Here is a 16,218-nt window from a genome sequence, read left to right on the forward strand (position 1 = left end):
GAGTGCTCTCTTTCCTTTCTAGACTCCAAAGCCTCAATTCTCTGCACACAGCAGTTGAGTCAGACAAGTCACAGACTGCAAACCAAGGTCACTGCCATTGCCAAGTTCATCTCAGCTGTCCAAGGTATTTTCCTCTTGCACTCAAGCACCACACCTTTTTATAGTTGCCAGGGTCAGTCAGGTTGTTGTTACCTTTCCCTATTCACATCCACTTTGCCAAGTGACAAAGTACATACACACATGGATCTGACCTTCTTATCCTCAGATCTTTACAAGTGAGTACAAAGCCCCCTGTGTGGTTTGTACACCATGTGGTCTTCACCTCTTTAAATCACTCCTTCGGAACAGAGAGTGGGTCAAAAACTGCTAATAAACTAAATAGTACGGGGATCCTGGCACAACTCTGTGCCAAGAAAACTTGCCTCCAATAAAGAGTGTCGGGCATAGTTTTAGTAGCTGTTAAGTACCGTTAAGGCTGAGCTTCTCCTGAAGGGAGCTTACATAAGTAAAACTGAAGAAATAAAGCATTTAGCCCTAATCTGAGAGTTTGGTCTTATAAAAAACAAAACAAAATAAAACAAAACAAAACAAAAAAGCAAAACACAACACAACAACCTTAAATTATAAACGACCTCACTCAAAGGGAAAATCTGTCAGGCACCTACTCCCAGGGACTCCCCATTCCACCCTAGGACCGCCTGGGTTCGACAGGCCCATAAATTGGCACTGTCGATATGACCTTTCCAGGCTATATTTCAACAAGAGATAACAACAAAGCTGAGAGCTTTGGTAGCACTCAAAGGAGATTTGAGGGACTTAAAACACACTGCTAAGTTTGGCAGCAAAAGTTCCTGTTTCTTGCAGATGGAAAAGGAAATCTCTTTATAATTATACTTGTAGATAAGATGCGCCGAGCTCCTCATGCTACTCATTCTTGTTAGGAACAGATCAGAACCTCCTCATCCCAACCTATCACTCCTCTGAGAGTGGGCTGAGTGGTCACTGCTGGGGCAAGTCTCACCTGGGGCTAGGGAGTTAAACACCTCTTGGGAAGATAAAGTGCCCTGAGCTTCATGACACCACTCACTGTCTTAACCACTACCACTTGCCCAGAGATATTCGCCCCTCTTCATACCTCGCTGTCTCTGTCTCCGAGTTTACACTCTCCCTTAGCCCACTTCCCATCTTGCTCTTTTACACAGGGCTCTGCCATGTCTCTACCCCAGTGCCATACAATATACATTACTCGTCAGAGAGAGGCCTTTCAATCCAGATGCTCCTTTGGTTCAGCCAGATTCCCCCTCTGGTTTATGTCTTCCTTTACCACAGCTAGGTACAAGAGCTATGATCTATGCACTGACTGGGGGACACTTATTACTGCTCTGCTGATACTAGGTATTTGCGCACGACATAGAGGAAGGGGATATCACCTCACGTTTCTCAGCAGAATGAACCCGACAGACTAGCCACTCAGAAACAAATTCTGCTTGGCTTACAGTGGAATAATAAGTACAACTGTCCACATTACATTCAGCACTAGAAACAAGGTACTGTTCTAAGCACTTGACTCTTAGGCCTCACCACCCTCATTTTACAGAAGAGGGCCTGGGGCACGGACAGGCTACGTAGCTTATCTGAGGTTACACAGCTAATAAGTGGCAGAGCCAGAATTTGAACCCAACACTCTGACCCCAGAGCCCAGGCTCTAAACATTACTCTTTCATTGGATGGCTCCTCCCCTAACACACAAGTGCGTCTTTGAGCACAAATGGCTCTCTCCAAACTCTAAAGGAAGGTCTGTCAGAAAATACCGCCATTTTTCTCCACTGAGAGAAGGAAACAGTGATGGCAGTATTTATTCACAGAGGTGGTCTCAGTCTGTACAGCAGAACAAATAAGTGCCCCACACATCTGTTGACCAAAATTTTCCCAGGGGTTCCAAGTGAAACCCACCTGCTTTCTTTCTGACCTAGCGGGCTTTCTAGCTTACTAGGGGCTGGAGCCTCTTTGCAAGTTGTCGCAACCAAGCCCTATGCATCTAAGAACAAGTAGGCACTCTCTAAGTTATGACAACCAAGTAGAAATGCTTCCTAGAATCCAGGTAACAGGGTTAAAAAAAAAAAGTTACTCAAATATTTTTTAAGCATAAACTCTATACATTAGCCGACTTGGGAAAATAAAATGTATAAAATATTATACTTAATTTCATAGAACTTCAGGGAATCTAGCTGGAAAAACAAGTCAGAATGTCAATGAAAACACTCCAATCTCCCACTTTCTAGAAGTGGAAACTGAATCCTAGAGAAGCCAAGTCACTTCCCCAGGGTCACCCAGCGAGTCATTGACAGAGCCAGCACTAAAGCTCAGATCTGCTGACTACCTGGCTGGGGCTCCTTCTACAGCTGTATGCAGGCAGAGAAATTCACAGGCCGGAGAGATCTCACAACAGCAGCTAACATTTATTGAGAGCATTTGTGCCAGGAGCTAAGCTAAGTGCTTTATATAAATTTACTCATTTAACCCTTACAACAAATCTCTGAGATGGGTAACACTACTCCCAATTTAGAGAAGACACTAAGGTTTACAGAGGTTAATTTTCCGGAGGTCCACAGATATAAGAGGAAGAGCCAGACTAAAAAACTCCAAAGCTGGCTGAAAGCCTGTGCTCTAAGCTGGGTCTTGAAGGATACACAGACAGAACTCATGGAAGTGGAGGAAGGAGTGCTGGGGAAGCTTGTGTCCAGAGCACTAAAAAATAGTTTGCAAAAGGCCTAGGCTGGCCTGCAGGAAAGGGGCAGGCAAGAGGCAGCTCTAAGTCTCCCCTGACTGTGAAGGGTGAGCATCCTACAGGAAGGTAAAGCAGAGCCTGTGAAGCTGGGTGGAGAACAACCACCTCAGAGATTCTTCTGGGATCTTCACGGAAAGATGAATAAAACGCAAATCAGAAACTCCTACTTTCCTAGCATATTAACCCCAACGTCATTAGGAGATGCTAGTCTTACTCTCTAAGCTGATAATAATAAAGAGAAGCACTGAATATTTACTATGTGCCAGGCACTGGGCTGGGAGCTTTACAGTATCATTTCATTGTATCCTCACCAAACTCAAACAAGCTAAGTACTATTATTATATCCATTTTACAGATGCCTCACAGAGAACTGAGGCTCAGAGAGATTAAATAACTTGCCCAGGGTCATGCAGCTAGTAAATAGTAATGTCAGGTTCTAAATGTAGGCTTATAAGGTGCCTGAGCTCCAGCTCTTAATCACTGTATGACTCTGAATATAAAATACTCACATTAAGTGCAAATGGTTCCATCAGAGCTGCTCTAAGGCAATGTCATACACTCACTGAGTATCTACTTGTCACTGACAGTTGAACAAACACATCACGGGTCTACATGTTTAAAAGCAATCTATAAAACTCAGTTATCAGAACTCCGTAAGGGAGACTGTGTTCAAGGCACAAGTGAGCACACTGAAATTCAGCTCCTCCAACAAAGCAAGAGTTCTAAAACCTAGATGACTTTATAGTTTTCTTTCCAATTTTCCCATTTCCCCTTTCCCATCCCCGCCTCAGACACCCCATCCTTTGACACTCTCAGAGAATCTTCGACACAGGCCCAGGACCCTCACTCTCTTCACATTTCCAGTCCTTTAGTTGGCTCTCTTCCATCATTCAAACAATGCTTTAAACCAGCGTCTAAGAGTTGGACCCTCCTCCTTTTTCCCAGCCCAAAGCATGAGATGACCATTAACCCTACCATCGAAACCCCCAACTTCAGGCCTATGTTTCTTCTCTGTTTATCACACAGACAGAGGCTCACGCCGAGGAGGAAAACACTACAACACTGAATACAGCGTATATGGGATAGGTCCCACACTTGATACTTTTTTAGATACTGCCCAGGTCTTGGCCCAGATCCTCTCTCACTGACTAAATGGGTGAACAGACCGAGAGAACATATGGGCACTAGAGATGCTGCCAACCGCAAGAGCAAATGAACAGAGGTATTAACCCCAAGGCCAGCCACCCCCACCCTCCTCTGCTCTCCAGAGGCTTGTTAGGGCCTACACAACGCTGTCTCCTTGAGTCTCCTGGGGGCGGTTCAGCCTTCTGCTGATGGTGAAGGCCTCCTAGGTCCACCCAGGTACCCCCTCCTATTTATGCTCCCTGCTGCCCCTGAGAACTACCCTCTCCCCAGTCCTCTTGCCCAGGGACTCTCTCCTGTTTCCTTCTAATAGTGTTCCTACTGCTTCCGATCTTGACTCCCATAACCTTCTATTTATCTCATTTTTCCCAAACAGTCCTTCATTCACTGTGTTGCTTCCTATTAGTCAATCTCCAGCACACATACAAACCCCTGCCGTGACAAGTCACACAGAAGAGTCTGGGTCTTTGAAAACCTGGGTTGGCATCATAACAGAACCCTTAGGAACAGAACAGGTCAACTTTGGTTAAGAAAGTTTCATACCCTAATTGCATATAATTCATCCTTTATAGGGAAACAACATTCAGTTAGTTTTTAGATGAGAAGAACATTGTGATAATTTCAACAGCCCCTCAACAGTGTATCAGAGCCAAAAAAAATAAGAGAAGGGATCTTAGGAAAAATCCTTCAATAATGTAGTCTAGACTCATTTAACATTTTCCTCTCCCCTCAAAACAGACACACACACACACACACACACACACACACACACACACACCAGTTTTCTAGGGTCTATGAGAAACAGAGACCACAGGATTTTTCTATCAGACAATATTATATGGCATATTCCCTAAGACAGATGCAACGGCAGCATTTCCCACCTACCAGATGTCCCCCCTGACACAGGTCCCAGTCCCCTCCTGCCCCCAGAAGAAGACACTCGCTAATTCACGTTTTTCCCACAGGCTTTGAAAAGAAATCCCTGCAGATGGTCATTTTTTCTTTCATGCCCTCCTGGCCCCTTCTCCACTTTCCATGGTTCCTCTCACTCAAAGAACTCAATTATCTGCCAGCAGATTTCCCCTCCCCCTCCCCCCAGCCTGCCCTGCGCATCTCTCCTCCTCAGCCAGTGTAGAGCACAGAAGGGAGGCCAAGCCAGGGAGCTCTGCCGGGGCTGCTGCCTGGCCTCCTGCAGGCTCAGATACATGCTCCCTTTGCTTGGCTGCCTCAGAAAACTCACTTGGGCCCAACATTAGAAACCAGGCATCTCTTAGGTAAAAGCTAAAAGAACAAAAGGAAGACATGTGCTTCAGTCTCGCAGCCCCACTGGCCTGCAGGGAAGTGCTTTGGAAGGCCCGGGACTCAAACCAAGCGACCTCTCTCAGGGGCCGGGCAGACCTCCCCAAAGAGTTCTTAGAATCAGACGAGGTGGGGAATGGAGCACAGTCTCTCTGAGTTCCAGGCCAGCAGTGCGGCCATGATATCTGGAGTCGGCGGGGGGCGGGGGGGGGGGTGGGGTGGGGTGGCCTCCAAACTGTGCACTCAAGCCCTTCCTCTTCCAGGGACAGGGCAGAGCCAGGAAAGTGTGAGGATGCTCTTGGCCTATCCTCCAAGGTATTTCAAAGTTTCAACTTCCTTGGGTAACAGATCATTCTAATTTTAGAGAGAGGGAGCCCGACGGGGGTGGGGGGTGGGATGGGGGGAGTGTACAGGAAGGAGAGTAGAGGAAGGGGGAGAGAGGGAGTGAGAACAGGAATGTTACTCTTTAATCCTTAAGGAACATGGAGAGATCCAATTTGTGACTCAGCTTGGGAAGCTGGATCGACAAAGAGTATGGAACAGCTGCAGCCCCAACCTAAACTGTGGACAACTTCTTCAGGCCTTAGAGGTAGAAGCTGCTGTACAACACGATTCACCTGGAAAAAGGGCTCTGTCATTGTTTAATCTGCCTATTCTGGGTCTTTTCAGGGGCTTTTTCCCAGACACCACTCCAGGGCATGGCTGGCAGGTTTTCTCCTCTCTGAAAACAAAAGCCGAGGCCCCAGGTGTTCTCACCCAGTACACTGTAAACCCTGTGGATTCCCTGAGGACACATCTGGGATTCCCTTGCTGGAGTCTCCCCTCCCCTGCAATTCTGTTCCTTGGCGCTGTCCCACGGCATATCAGGTATCTCTGCCCTTGGAATTACCACTTCCTTGTTTCTTTCTTTCTTGTTTCCCTCTAAGCTGAAGCAACACAAGTTCCTGAAAGAGATGCCCAGCCCCCAAGGAGGCTTTCAGAGCAATAAGTCTTCCTGCCAGTTAGAGCTCTGCCTTTCAAATCCCAAACAGAGGAGAAAGGCCTCTCTGCCCTCTCAAAAGTTTCCCCAGCGGAACCTAGCAGGATGAGAGAACAAGCCTGGGCAAGCAGCACCCTCTCTCCCAGCTACTAAAATTTATGGCATTATAACTTCCAGGTAGCTGTGGGACACTGGAACAGCCAAGGGTCTCCAGGAACCTCATTCCTCTTTACTCAAATACATGAGTCAGGTGACAAAGAAGGCTCCATCTCTGAGGGATCATTCATGAGGCTCAAAGTCTACAGAGAAAAACCATGTTTACTAAACTTCCCAACCCAAAGAAAGCACTATTTTTTCCCTTTAACATCTTGAAGAAGTCTTTTAAGGTTTTTCTCATTTTTTATTTGTAAAGGCAGAAGAGAAGAGGGCACTTTATAAATGGTGAAACCAGAACAGAGAGACACAGTAACTTTCCAGAAGAGAGTTTAGGCCATCCTTCAAAGTTTCGATTCATCTTATCTTATATAGAACTTAACTTGTTTAAAACTACTTCCATGGAAGTTGTTTTATTCACTCCTCCCAACAACAGTCTTGTGAAGTAGTTTTATCGTTATTTCCATCCCACAGCTAATAAGGCTGAAGGTCATATAAGTTAAGGGACTTGCCCATGGCTACCTTGAGAACCTGGCCATGCACTCAAGTCTCCTAACCCCAAATCCATTATTCCTTCTCCAACACCAAAAGAAAGATCATCTGCTGGCCTCTTCCCACATATGGAGGTGACAGAATTAGAGGAACCCCAACCACATCCACGTAAGTGGAAGGGAACTAAGACCCCGGGTCTGCACTGCCCACCCAAGGGCCCACTAACTCAAAGAGGCCTCCTCCTCCCTCCCTCCAACTTTAATCCCAACCAACAGTGCTATGCCCAGTAAAACAGAGGTTTCAACCAAGCAAAAGTGTAGTAAAAGGAGCCCTCATTTCAAAAGTGGCCCATCTGTGGTCCAGGACCGCTGTGTTCACCCTCATGGACCCTCAGGCCACGACATTCATGCATGTATGTACCCATTCAGGGAGCTGAAATTGGGGATGGCCAGTGCTTTCACTGGCAAGCTGACCCGAAGTTAATCAGAAGGCCCCCTCATTGTTTGCCAGAAAACAAAAGGCATTCTGTTCAGAAAGTTCAAGAAGGAAAACTGAAGAGCCAGGACGGCAGCTGTTCCTTCATCCTGCAGAGAAACCAAAGTTGCCTGAGGTTCAGGAGTAAGTTTAAGATATAACATGGCTGAAGCAGAAGCATATCTCCTGATGGGTCCACTGCAGAGAGTGACCACTGTATTAATCCTCCTAGTAAGATAACTGACAACCTAGCTACCCCATCACCTATGAAAGTGCCTTTCTGAAAGGGCCTCCTCTCCCTAGACCACACTGAGCTCACTATATACCACTCTGCTAGGGCAGGACAAATTTTACTAAGACATAGGACAGAGTAAGAGTACATAGTATGCACACTGCATGCCCTGAGATCGGGTTAAAATATTAACCCAAGGACTCCATCGGCACAACCCCAGCACCTCACGTCTCTTCAGGCAGCCTAGTGCTTAGCAGCTGCCTCTGAGAACTCACTCTGAGATATCTGGATAAGAAACCTCTGCATGGCTCCCAACTCCAAAACCTGTCCCCACTTGCCCCCCGGCCCCTGACATAACTTTAAGGAACGCCTATGATGGACCTTACTAACGAGGGAGGACAGCTTGCTTCTTACCAAGCAACTTGGGAGAGACAGGCGCAAACACACACAGCAACCCCAGTTCAGAAATCCTAAGACAGTCCCTCTGTCCTAATAGCTGCTCAGAGAGACTTGGAACTCACCACAGACTCTCACTGAGTTAATCAGCTTTTTTTTTTTTTTTTTTTTTTTATTACAGGTCAGACATAGCAGCACCAAGAGACAAAACAGATAGTGTTCACTAGAACAAACCAAGCCTCTCAAAAGACACTGGATTTCCGTGTAAGAAAGACAAACACAACACTGGAGTGATGATAACTTGTTTTTCCTATATAAAAGACTCTTCCGATAAAATATCCTAAGACTTTGTTCTAAATAAAAAAAAGATGATGATTTCTATAGTGAAGTCGAAACACTTCAGGTTCAGCAAAAATGAGATCAGCTAGATTTGCAAAGTCAAGAAAATTGGCTGTTTCCCTCCTCCTTAAGCTAATAGAATCCAACTGTTGGAGCATGACATCACTGCTGAGCCCCAAACCCTGAGCAGAGAGCACAGACACTCGCCTGCTTCCCACAGAACTGCCCAAGACTACGATCAGGAAAGGAGAAAAAACAACCCAAGCCCGGAGCTGACCTTACCTGAAAGTCCCGGTGCTTTCCTGCCCACTCCATTCTCGGCAGTTTGGCTCACACCACAGTCTGTTAGGGAGCCCAGGGCCCCCAAATCCACTCGCTTAAGCTCTGATACCTGCTGTGAGCTTCTCACAGCTCCTTCCTCTGACCTTTCGTGGTGCTCCTTCCAGCCAAATGAGCAGAGCGCTGCTAGCCGGCCAGGCCAGTTGTCATGGAGACCCTGTTCTCGCCAGCACTAGCTTTGCTCTCTCGCTTGCGCTCTCCTCCCCCTTCCTCCCTCCTCCCTTCCTCCCTCTTGCCCGCGGTCTCTTTCTCCCTGCCGCCCCCCCCCTCAACTCAGTTCTGGGAGGCTTCCCTGAGACAGCACTGTCTTTTGATCAACTCGGGGTTTTTTGCACGCATTCCACTCCTCCTACCTCCCTTCCAGTCAAACAAGGGCTCTGGGCTGCTCCTGGGAACTTGCTTGAACAGCTCAGAGGGGAGAATGGAGAAGACAGTGAGTGGACTTGTTTCCCTCCCCTCCAGTGTCTCAGTGTCTCATTTTTTATAACTTGGAAGAATCCTGGCCAGGGGGAGGGAGCTAGCTGGAGCACTTAGAGGGGAAGCAAGCCTTTCCTCTGGGTCCTGGAGCGCGGGTAGGAGGACCCAGATGCATTGCCTTGACTTGTTTGTGCACTTGGGATTTTCCGGGCAGCAGCTGAGACGGAAATGCATTCATATCCCAGGAGTTCACCTAGACTGGCCTCTCTGCTTACCTTGCTGCCTGCCCAGGTCTTGGCGATGGCCTTAACCAGTGCAGGGACTCATGGTATTAGTGCTGGTGTCCAAGCAGTCTCTCATCTTCCTGCCAAAGGAGAGGAAAGACACTAGGTCAGGACCGGTAAGAGTCCTAGGCAAGTCCAGAGTCATTGCCCAAGCAACAAAGATGATACAAATACAGCTTCATCTCTTCACCCTGTTATGAACCTACAGCTAAAGCCCAGGCTTTCTGTGAGCTGCTGTCACAGACGGTAATATTACTCCTGCTCCAGAGCTAGTACAATGCCTGGGACATAGTAGGCCCTCTGAGTTTAATCCTCCCTCCCCTACCCTCTGCTTTGTAACATTCCTTTACATGCACTACTTTGTTTGAGCCTCAAAACTTTTTGAAATCCACTGGACAGATATTATTATCACCATTATATAGATGAGAGAACTGAGGCCCAGAGAGATCAAATGTGTCGTTCACAATTATGAAGCTAGTTTCACAGTCAAAGAACAAAGAATAGAGACTAGTCTACTGCCCCCTAGTCCAGTGTACTTTCCACTAAAGCACACTGCCATCTGATCTTCAAAATAACTTTTTTTGATAACTAGTTATGAAATATAAGGCTGAGTTTCCAGGGGAATGTGAGAATATTTCTGAGTCATGGTGAGGTAGGCCTGAAAGCCATCCTTTCAGCGTGAAGACTTTAACAGCATCTATGAGATATGGAAGTATTGGTGCACCAATTAGAGAAAAAAAAAAGTCCTGCCCTATAGCTATAAATTATTTTACACTTTTCCAAAATACTCTCACAAATCTTGACTCATCTGATCAAAACAGTAGACCTGAAAGTTAGGGCTGGTATCATACTGATTTTAAAAATTCTTTTAAAAAAAAAAAAAAAAATCTGAAAGGGAAGTCAAATGACTTGCCCCAGGTCACAAAACCAGAAAATAACAGATCTAGAAATAGTACCCAAACTTTTTGGTTCTCTTCCGTAAGAGTAAGCAGAGTAGTTGTAGGAGCACCAGGCAAAGCATGAATCAGATGACCTTGGCAGTGTCTGGCTCCACCACTAGCCACGTGCCCTTGGGCAAGTCTTCTAACCTCTACTTTCTACCTAGAAAACCTAACACAACTGACAGGGCTGGGATGAGCATAAAAAGAGATAATGTACGTGAAAGCATTCTCCTTAAATCAGGCACTATGCTAAGAACTTCTTTCATTTCAGCTGCTTTTCACCATAAAGAAACACCTGGGACAATGTAGTGTGATCCCTTGCAGAATCTCTGTGTTTTTTATTAAGCTCCAACACAGCACAAAATGATCAAAACATGATTTGAATTGACTTGGGTTTAAAAGGTAAATATATGCCAGGAGCTAAAGTAGGAAAAGTGTTACATAGGAAACGACAAGATAGCACGAGTCCTAAGCGGTGGACACTACGGCTCAGAGAAGCAATCAGAACTTGCAAGGGAGCGCACCCACTCACATACTGAAATGCCCAACCTGTTCGAGTACCAGTTCTGGGGTCCCTCATAGGCCCTAGTGTCTGCAAAGGAAGACGGGATGGAACAGCAAGTTCAATACCATCAAATCACTAAGCTTCTCCCTCTTCCCATTTCCAAAAGGCAACCCTCTGCTCTTCTCCGGACTCTCAAAACGCATATTCCACTTGCCCAGTCTCCATACCGAGAAAGAGGAGGTGATGCTCATCCATTTCTAAAATAGTATTCACAGTTTTAATATTATCACCAAGATTTATTGACCATATGTCAGGCATTCTTCCAAGAAGAATAAGGGGCCAGAGGCCAGGGCCACATACTGAAGCTGTCGGAAGTCAGTCTCTAAAGCAATCGAAACTTCAAAAAGCCCTCCAGGCCAGATGCAGAATGCAGGGCATGCTCCCCCTAGTGGCAGGCTGGAGTTATAGAGGTTCCTTGGGGCCTGTCCATAGTGGAGAGATATACAGGAAGGGCCCTATTTGTGAGTGCTGCTTCTGTGTCTGAGCTCCTTGAGCTGGGCAGAGAGAGAGGACAACTGAATCCCTCTGCTGCAAGGCTGGATTCAGATCAAACCAACCTGACTTGTCTGGAAGGATAGTGCTTTTAGTCTTACGTGGTCTAGTATCTGTTGAGAAACTCACAAGCATACTGGGCCGGAAACCTTGCATCTCCCTATCTCTATCTCCCCACATCCGATCCACTTACCAATTCCAAATAATTCTACTCCTAAAACATATCTTTTATCTGTCCATTTTTCTGCAACTCTAACTCCAATGCCACCCCAGTACCTCCCCTTCATTATTGCAAAAACATCCTAACTGCCCCAGCTTCTACTCTTGCCCTCACAATTCCATTTTCCACAGAGCTGTCTGGATCACCTTTTACACCAGGTCATGCCATTTCCTGCTTAATACACTTCAATGGCTTCCCACTGCACTTAGGGTAAAATCTAAATTCTTACCAGGACCTATAAGGCCCAGCACGATCCTTCCCCAGCCTCCTCTAAGTATGTTTTCTGCCATCCCACTCTCTGTGCTAAGCTACACAGGTCTTATAGTTCCATAAAACTGCCATACTTTTTACCAGGCTGCTCCCCTTTGCCTGGAACACCCTAGTTTTTGCGTGGCTGATTCTTATTCGCTTTGCCTCGACTTGCCTCTCACCTCCTCAGAGAACTCTTCCACGATCCTTTGATCTAAATAAGGATTTGCCCTTCATAGCACTCACCATAATCTGTTACTGTGCATTTGTGTGATTTTTTTTGCTTAATGTCAGTCTTCCTCCATGACTCCTTAGAAGCGACAAACTGGACGGTTTTCCAACTACCATATTCCCTGCATTTAGTATAAGGCCCATCTCACAGCTGGCACTCAATAAATATCTGAATGAATTCATAAAAACCCATGTCTTCCTGTCCTACAGGAAGAAGAAACTTAAATAGCTGTTTCATGTCAATCATTGCGTCTTTTCATAGACTAACAAACTATAATTACATCTCCTTTGCTCATGTGCCTTGCCTATGGGCTCAACCAAAAATTCCTGTAAAGTCTCCCTGTAGTTTGTTTCCCAGAACTTTTCTGGTAAGTTCACTCTTCCGGGGACACGCTCCAGGGTTTTATAGCCTCGTCCATTGCCAGAGTGCCCACTCAGAGGCACTCCGACGGCAGTGTCACTGCCAAATCAAGTGGGATGCAGGAATGGCCCATCTCCCACAGATGAGAAGGTTCTCTCAGGTCAGCTCCACTTAGAGACAAAAACTTTCCCTCCCTTCTATTGTACAGGTCACTGTGCTTACAGGAAATAATTTTTACTTTAAAAAAGTCACCTTAAGTTTTATAATTTTGAGATGAGTATAAAATGTTTGAAATGTTTTTCTATTACTTAAAAAAAAAAAACTGAAAAATGTCTCGGGGAAAAATAATGAGGCTTAAATATCAGTAAGAGCAGTGTGACTAAGTCCAAACCCCTCTCATGACATACACAACCAACAAAATCTGAAATCCTTTCTGGCTTCATCTCCTGCCCACATTTCCCCTGCCGCCACCACCTCATTAGAGGCAAAACCACAGCGCACTACCCAATGCTCTGAAAACTGCTTTCTTCCTCTCCCTGCCATGCTGTTACCTTTATCTAAGTGTCTCTCCTTCTCTAACTAGCAAAATCTGGTTGCCTTCAAGGCCCAACTCAGTTAACACCTCCTTTGTGAAATATTTCTTGATCTCCTGGCAGAATCTGTCTGCCTACTCTGCAAACTCACAGCAGTTTAAAGATGCCTTTATATGGTATTTATATTATTTTATCACTGTTGCTTGCACCCCTGCCTCCCCCACAGTCATGAATCCCTGGAGGTCTATCCACTTAAGTATTTCATTCAGAGTGAGCAATTGATTTATGTGTACAGGATAAATGAATCATTGAAAAAGACTCTTTAAAAAACAAAAACAGAAACAGTTGTCCCCTCCATAAGATGAGGGATTTCAGTAGATAGATTTATACTGTACCAAGAGAATATATTTGTGTATGGTAATTAGATTCTAGATTTGGTCATTTAAAGAGTTTATAGTATTTTCTTGTCTCTTTAAAAACAACTGAAATTCAGTGCCTAAAAACATAGGAAGAGAGAAAATCTTTTCAAGTCACTCTTTACTCTGAGACTGAAATAAGATCCAAGAAAAGTAAGCTGTTGTTTTGATACTACTGGTTGGATCCTAAAACGCCCAAGAGATGCAATATAACTTCAGATGCGGCCGGGGAGCCCAGCTCCCAGTGCTCACCAGACTAGGGTCTGGCAGCATCCCTACTGAAGGCATCCAGGTCTACCCAAGTAACGGGGAGCCAGGCATGTGTCCTGCCCAGTTCACCTACATCGGGCTCTGGCTGCCATGTGAGCAGGCAGGTTTTCACGAGAACCCTTTTGGGCTTTACAATTTGCCTTTTCTACTTCTGAGAGGCAATGTGGTTAAGAAGGAAAAAATTAAAAATCCAGGAGTACATAAAGAGCAGACTGAAACCCAGGTCCTGGTTTCTAGGGTGGTGAAATCTTGAGTAAGTCCAAGCACCCATTAGGGCCTCAGCTTTTTCCTGCATATAATGAGAGGGTTTTTGGAACTAGCTGTTCTTCAAGGGTCCTTCTAGTTTGAATATTCTACTGCAGTCACTCAGTCCTACAGTTATGTCCCAGTCACCTAGTCCCATTGCTTTCTGAATGAGTCCAAAGTGGCAGAAAATTCTCATTTCAAAGGCTACAGAGTCTCTATCTAACTCCTTCAGCAGAGCCCCTGGCCTGGGGCTCCGGAATCAGACAGAAGACCGTCACCAACAAAAGGCAGTCTTTCCTGAAGGAAAAGATGGGCGATTCAGGCTTCCTGCCTAAGGAAGGCTGGAGAGAGAATAAAGGCGCCAAACACAGGATGGGGAAATTAGGAAATGGCCTAGGAAGTGCCTGGAAGAGGACTGAGGCTCTGCCAGACTCACTCCCAGCCATCGGTCTGAAACAAAGCCATCTTCACAAAGCAGAATTGGCAATATTTAAGCTCTCTTGGAAGACAATTTGCCTACTGCAAATCAAGCAGTCTCTTCACGGGCTCTACGAGGGTCTTCAAATCAACAGAACAAATGCCTCCCTCCAGATGGCAATCCCAGCCCTCCTCTCTCTGAGAGCCACATCTGGCAGAATCTCCAGTGTGTTTGGCCACTGTTACACATACTTTGCTTGCATAGCCTTTCTGGAAAAACTGAGAAATACCCATTCTATGCTCAAGTCCTAGCATTTTATAGTTAGGAAATTCTCCCAGGTCTTTACTCTTGCCCTAATCCCACCTGTCTCTCACCCATCTCCCATCCCCCATCCTGCCAACTACCCTTCTTCCACCAACCGTAATACTCTGAACTAGAAATGTGTGGGATTCAGCCTATAATTATCCTAGATCCCACCATCCTGTGGTAAAGCAGTTACTGGACACCTTCGTGCTGGCTGAGCACACTCTCCTGCGGTCTGTAAGACTTCCAGCCCTAGTTCACAACCCAGCTCACAACCCTCAATATGAAGCTCAAAGTCCAGATTCCCAGGGCACAAAGTACTAAGTGGTTCGATACAGTCTTTTGGAGCATCTGTCATAATAATGCTCATTTATGGGCTAACTTCCTGGAATCTCTCAAGTCCACAGGCCCCTGACCACTGTCCCTTGTTAAGTCTGAGCATTTTAACAACGGGCCGCATAAATGCAGTCTTGGGACCAGGAAAAACTAGACCAAGGAGACAATATCCAAGACCCCTTCTAAAAGCATCATTTTACCCTTCTAGAATGGACTTCTCATGCTTACTTGGCTTAGAACTCTGACCTCAACCAAGATCTCATAACTGAAGCTTTGGGATGGGAGAAATAGGGTACAAAGTTGCGGGGGGAAGGAGACAGAGAATAAGAGGAACGTGGACTCAAATGGCTTTTCCATGATACAACCAAGAAAATATCTTGAGCCCGGGAAAGGAGTACCCCTCAGAATAAGACCTGAGAAAACCTGTTAAGAATGTGGGCTCAAACTATGACACCTCTTCCATGCTATCTCCCTTGATTTCCTCGGCAGGACTGGATTCTCTGTTCCTCCCCTATACTCTTGAGAACGATCTACTACTCCAGGCTCAGCTGTGCTCACCGCCTTGCATTTTAGTGTACCAAGGCTTATTCAGCTTATTTCCATTCTTTAGGGCAAGAACTAAGTCTTAACTCTGAATCCTAGTTTAGGGTTCTGTACCAAGTACAATTAATAAATTTTTAATATATGAACCAATGAAATCAACCAACCAATCAATCTAATTAATAAGGGATTGATAGTATCACCAGAGAACCTAAACCATTTGGTGCTTAGGACCTCAGAGCGGTCCAGGATTTCCAAGGTGCAGCGTATAAGTGGTATATGGACAAATATTCTTTAAATTTTCAATATTTTTATATTTATCTTAATGCACATAAGAAAAAAGATAACCAGCTATTAACCCTATTTCACTGTTCCCAGCGTTATTTATAATAATGAAAAGATAGGAACAACCTACATGTCAACCGTTACTAGATTGCTAAATTTCAAGTGTTCTTCGACCGTAACCCACGGTAAAAAAAAAATACATTTTATATTATACTATAGTATGTGTATGTGTAAGAACTTTGTGTGTATATGTGTATAAAACTAGACCAAAAAGGTTTCTCAAAATAATACTTATCTTTACCATGTGTGATGGTCTCTGCTACTTTCTATCCTAATCTAACTGATTTCCCAATCCACCAGTGATGGCCTGCAGTCTAAAAAATACTGCACTAGATGGACGACTGTGCAGCTGTGAAAAAAGATGACTATGATCTACAAACTAGTCACAGCGATTGGCTCTAGGGAAAGAAAAGAGAA

General features: G+C 45.3%; 1 protein-coding gene across 10 annotated transcripts in view; it reads right to left on the reverse strand.

Annotated features, from left to right (window-relative positions):
• Positions 1 to 16,218, reverse strand: part of DENND2B (DENN domain containing 2B) — a 136,678-nt gene that overhangs the window by 86,661 nt on the left and 33,799 nt on the right. For 5 of the 10 annotated variants that reach the window (XM_039863516.1, XM_039863518.1, XM_039863520.1 and 2 more), the window contains exon 2: positions 9,327 to 9,415. The exons of 2 other annotated variants lie outside the window; for them this stretch is intronic. The gene's annotated coding sequence lies outside the window, so the exon portion shown is untranslated. Of the gene's footprint in view, positions 1 to 8,577; positions 9,197 to 9,326; positions 9,416 to 16,218 lie in introns of those variants that run through there. 3 more of the 10 variants (XM_039863517.1, XM_039863519.1, XM_039863523.1) reach the window with 3 other exon arrangements.

This window comes from Pteropus medius, unplaced genomic scaffold, assembly GCF_902729225.1.
Source record: "Pteropus medius unplaced genomic scaffold, Ma_sr-lr_union100, whole genome shotgun sequence".
Lineage (NCBI taxonomy): Eukaryota > Metazoa > Chordata > Mammalia > Chiroptera > Pteropodidae > Pteropus > Pteropus medius.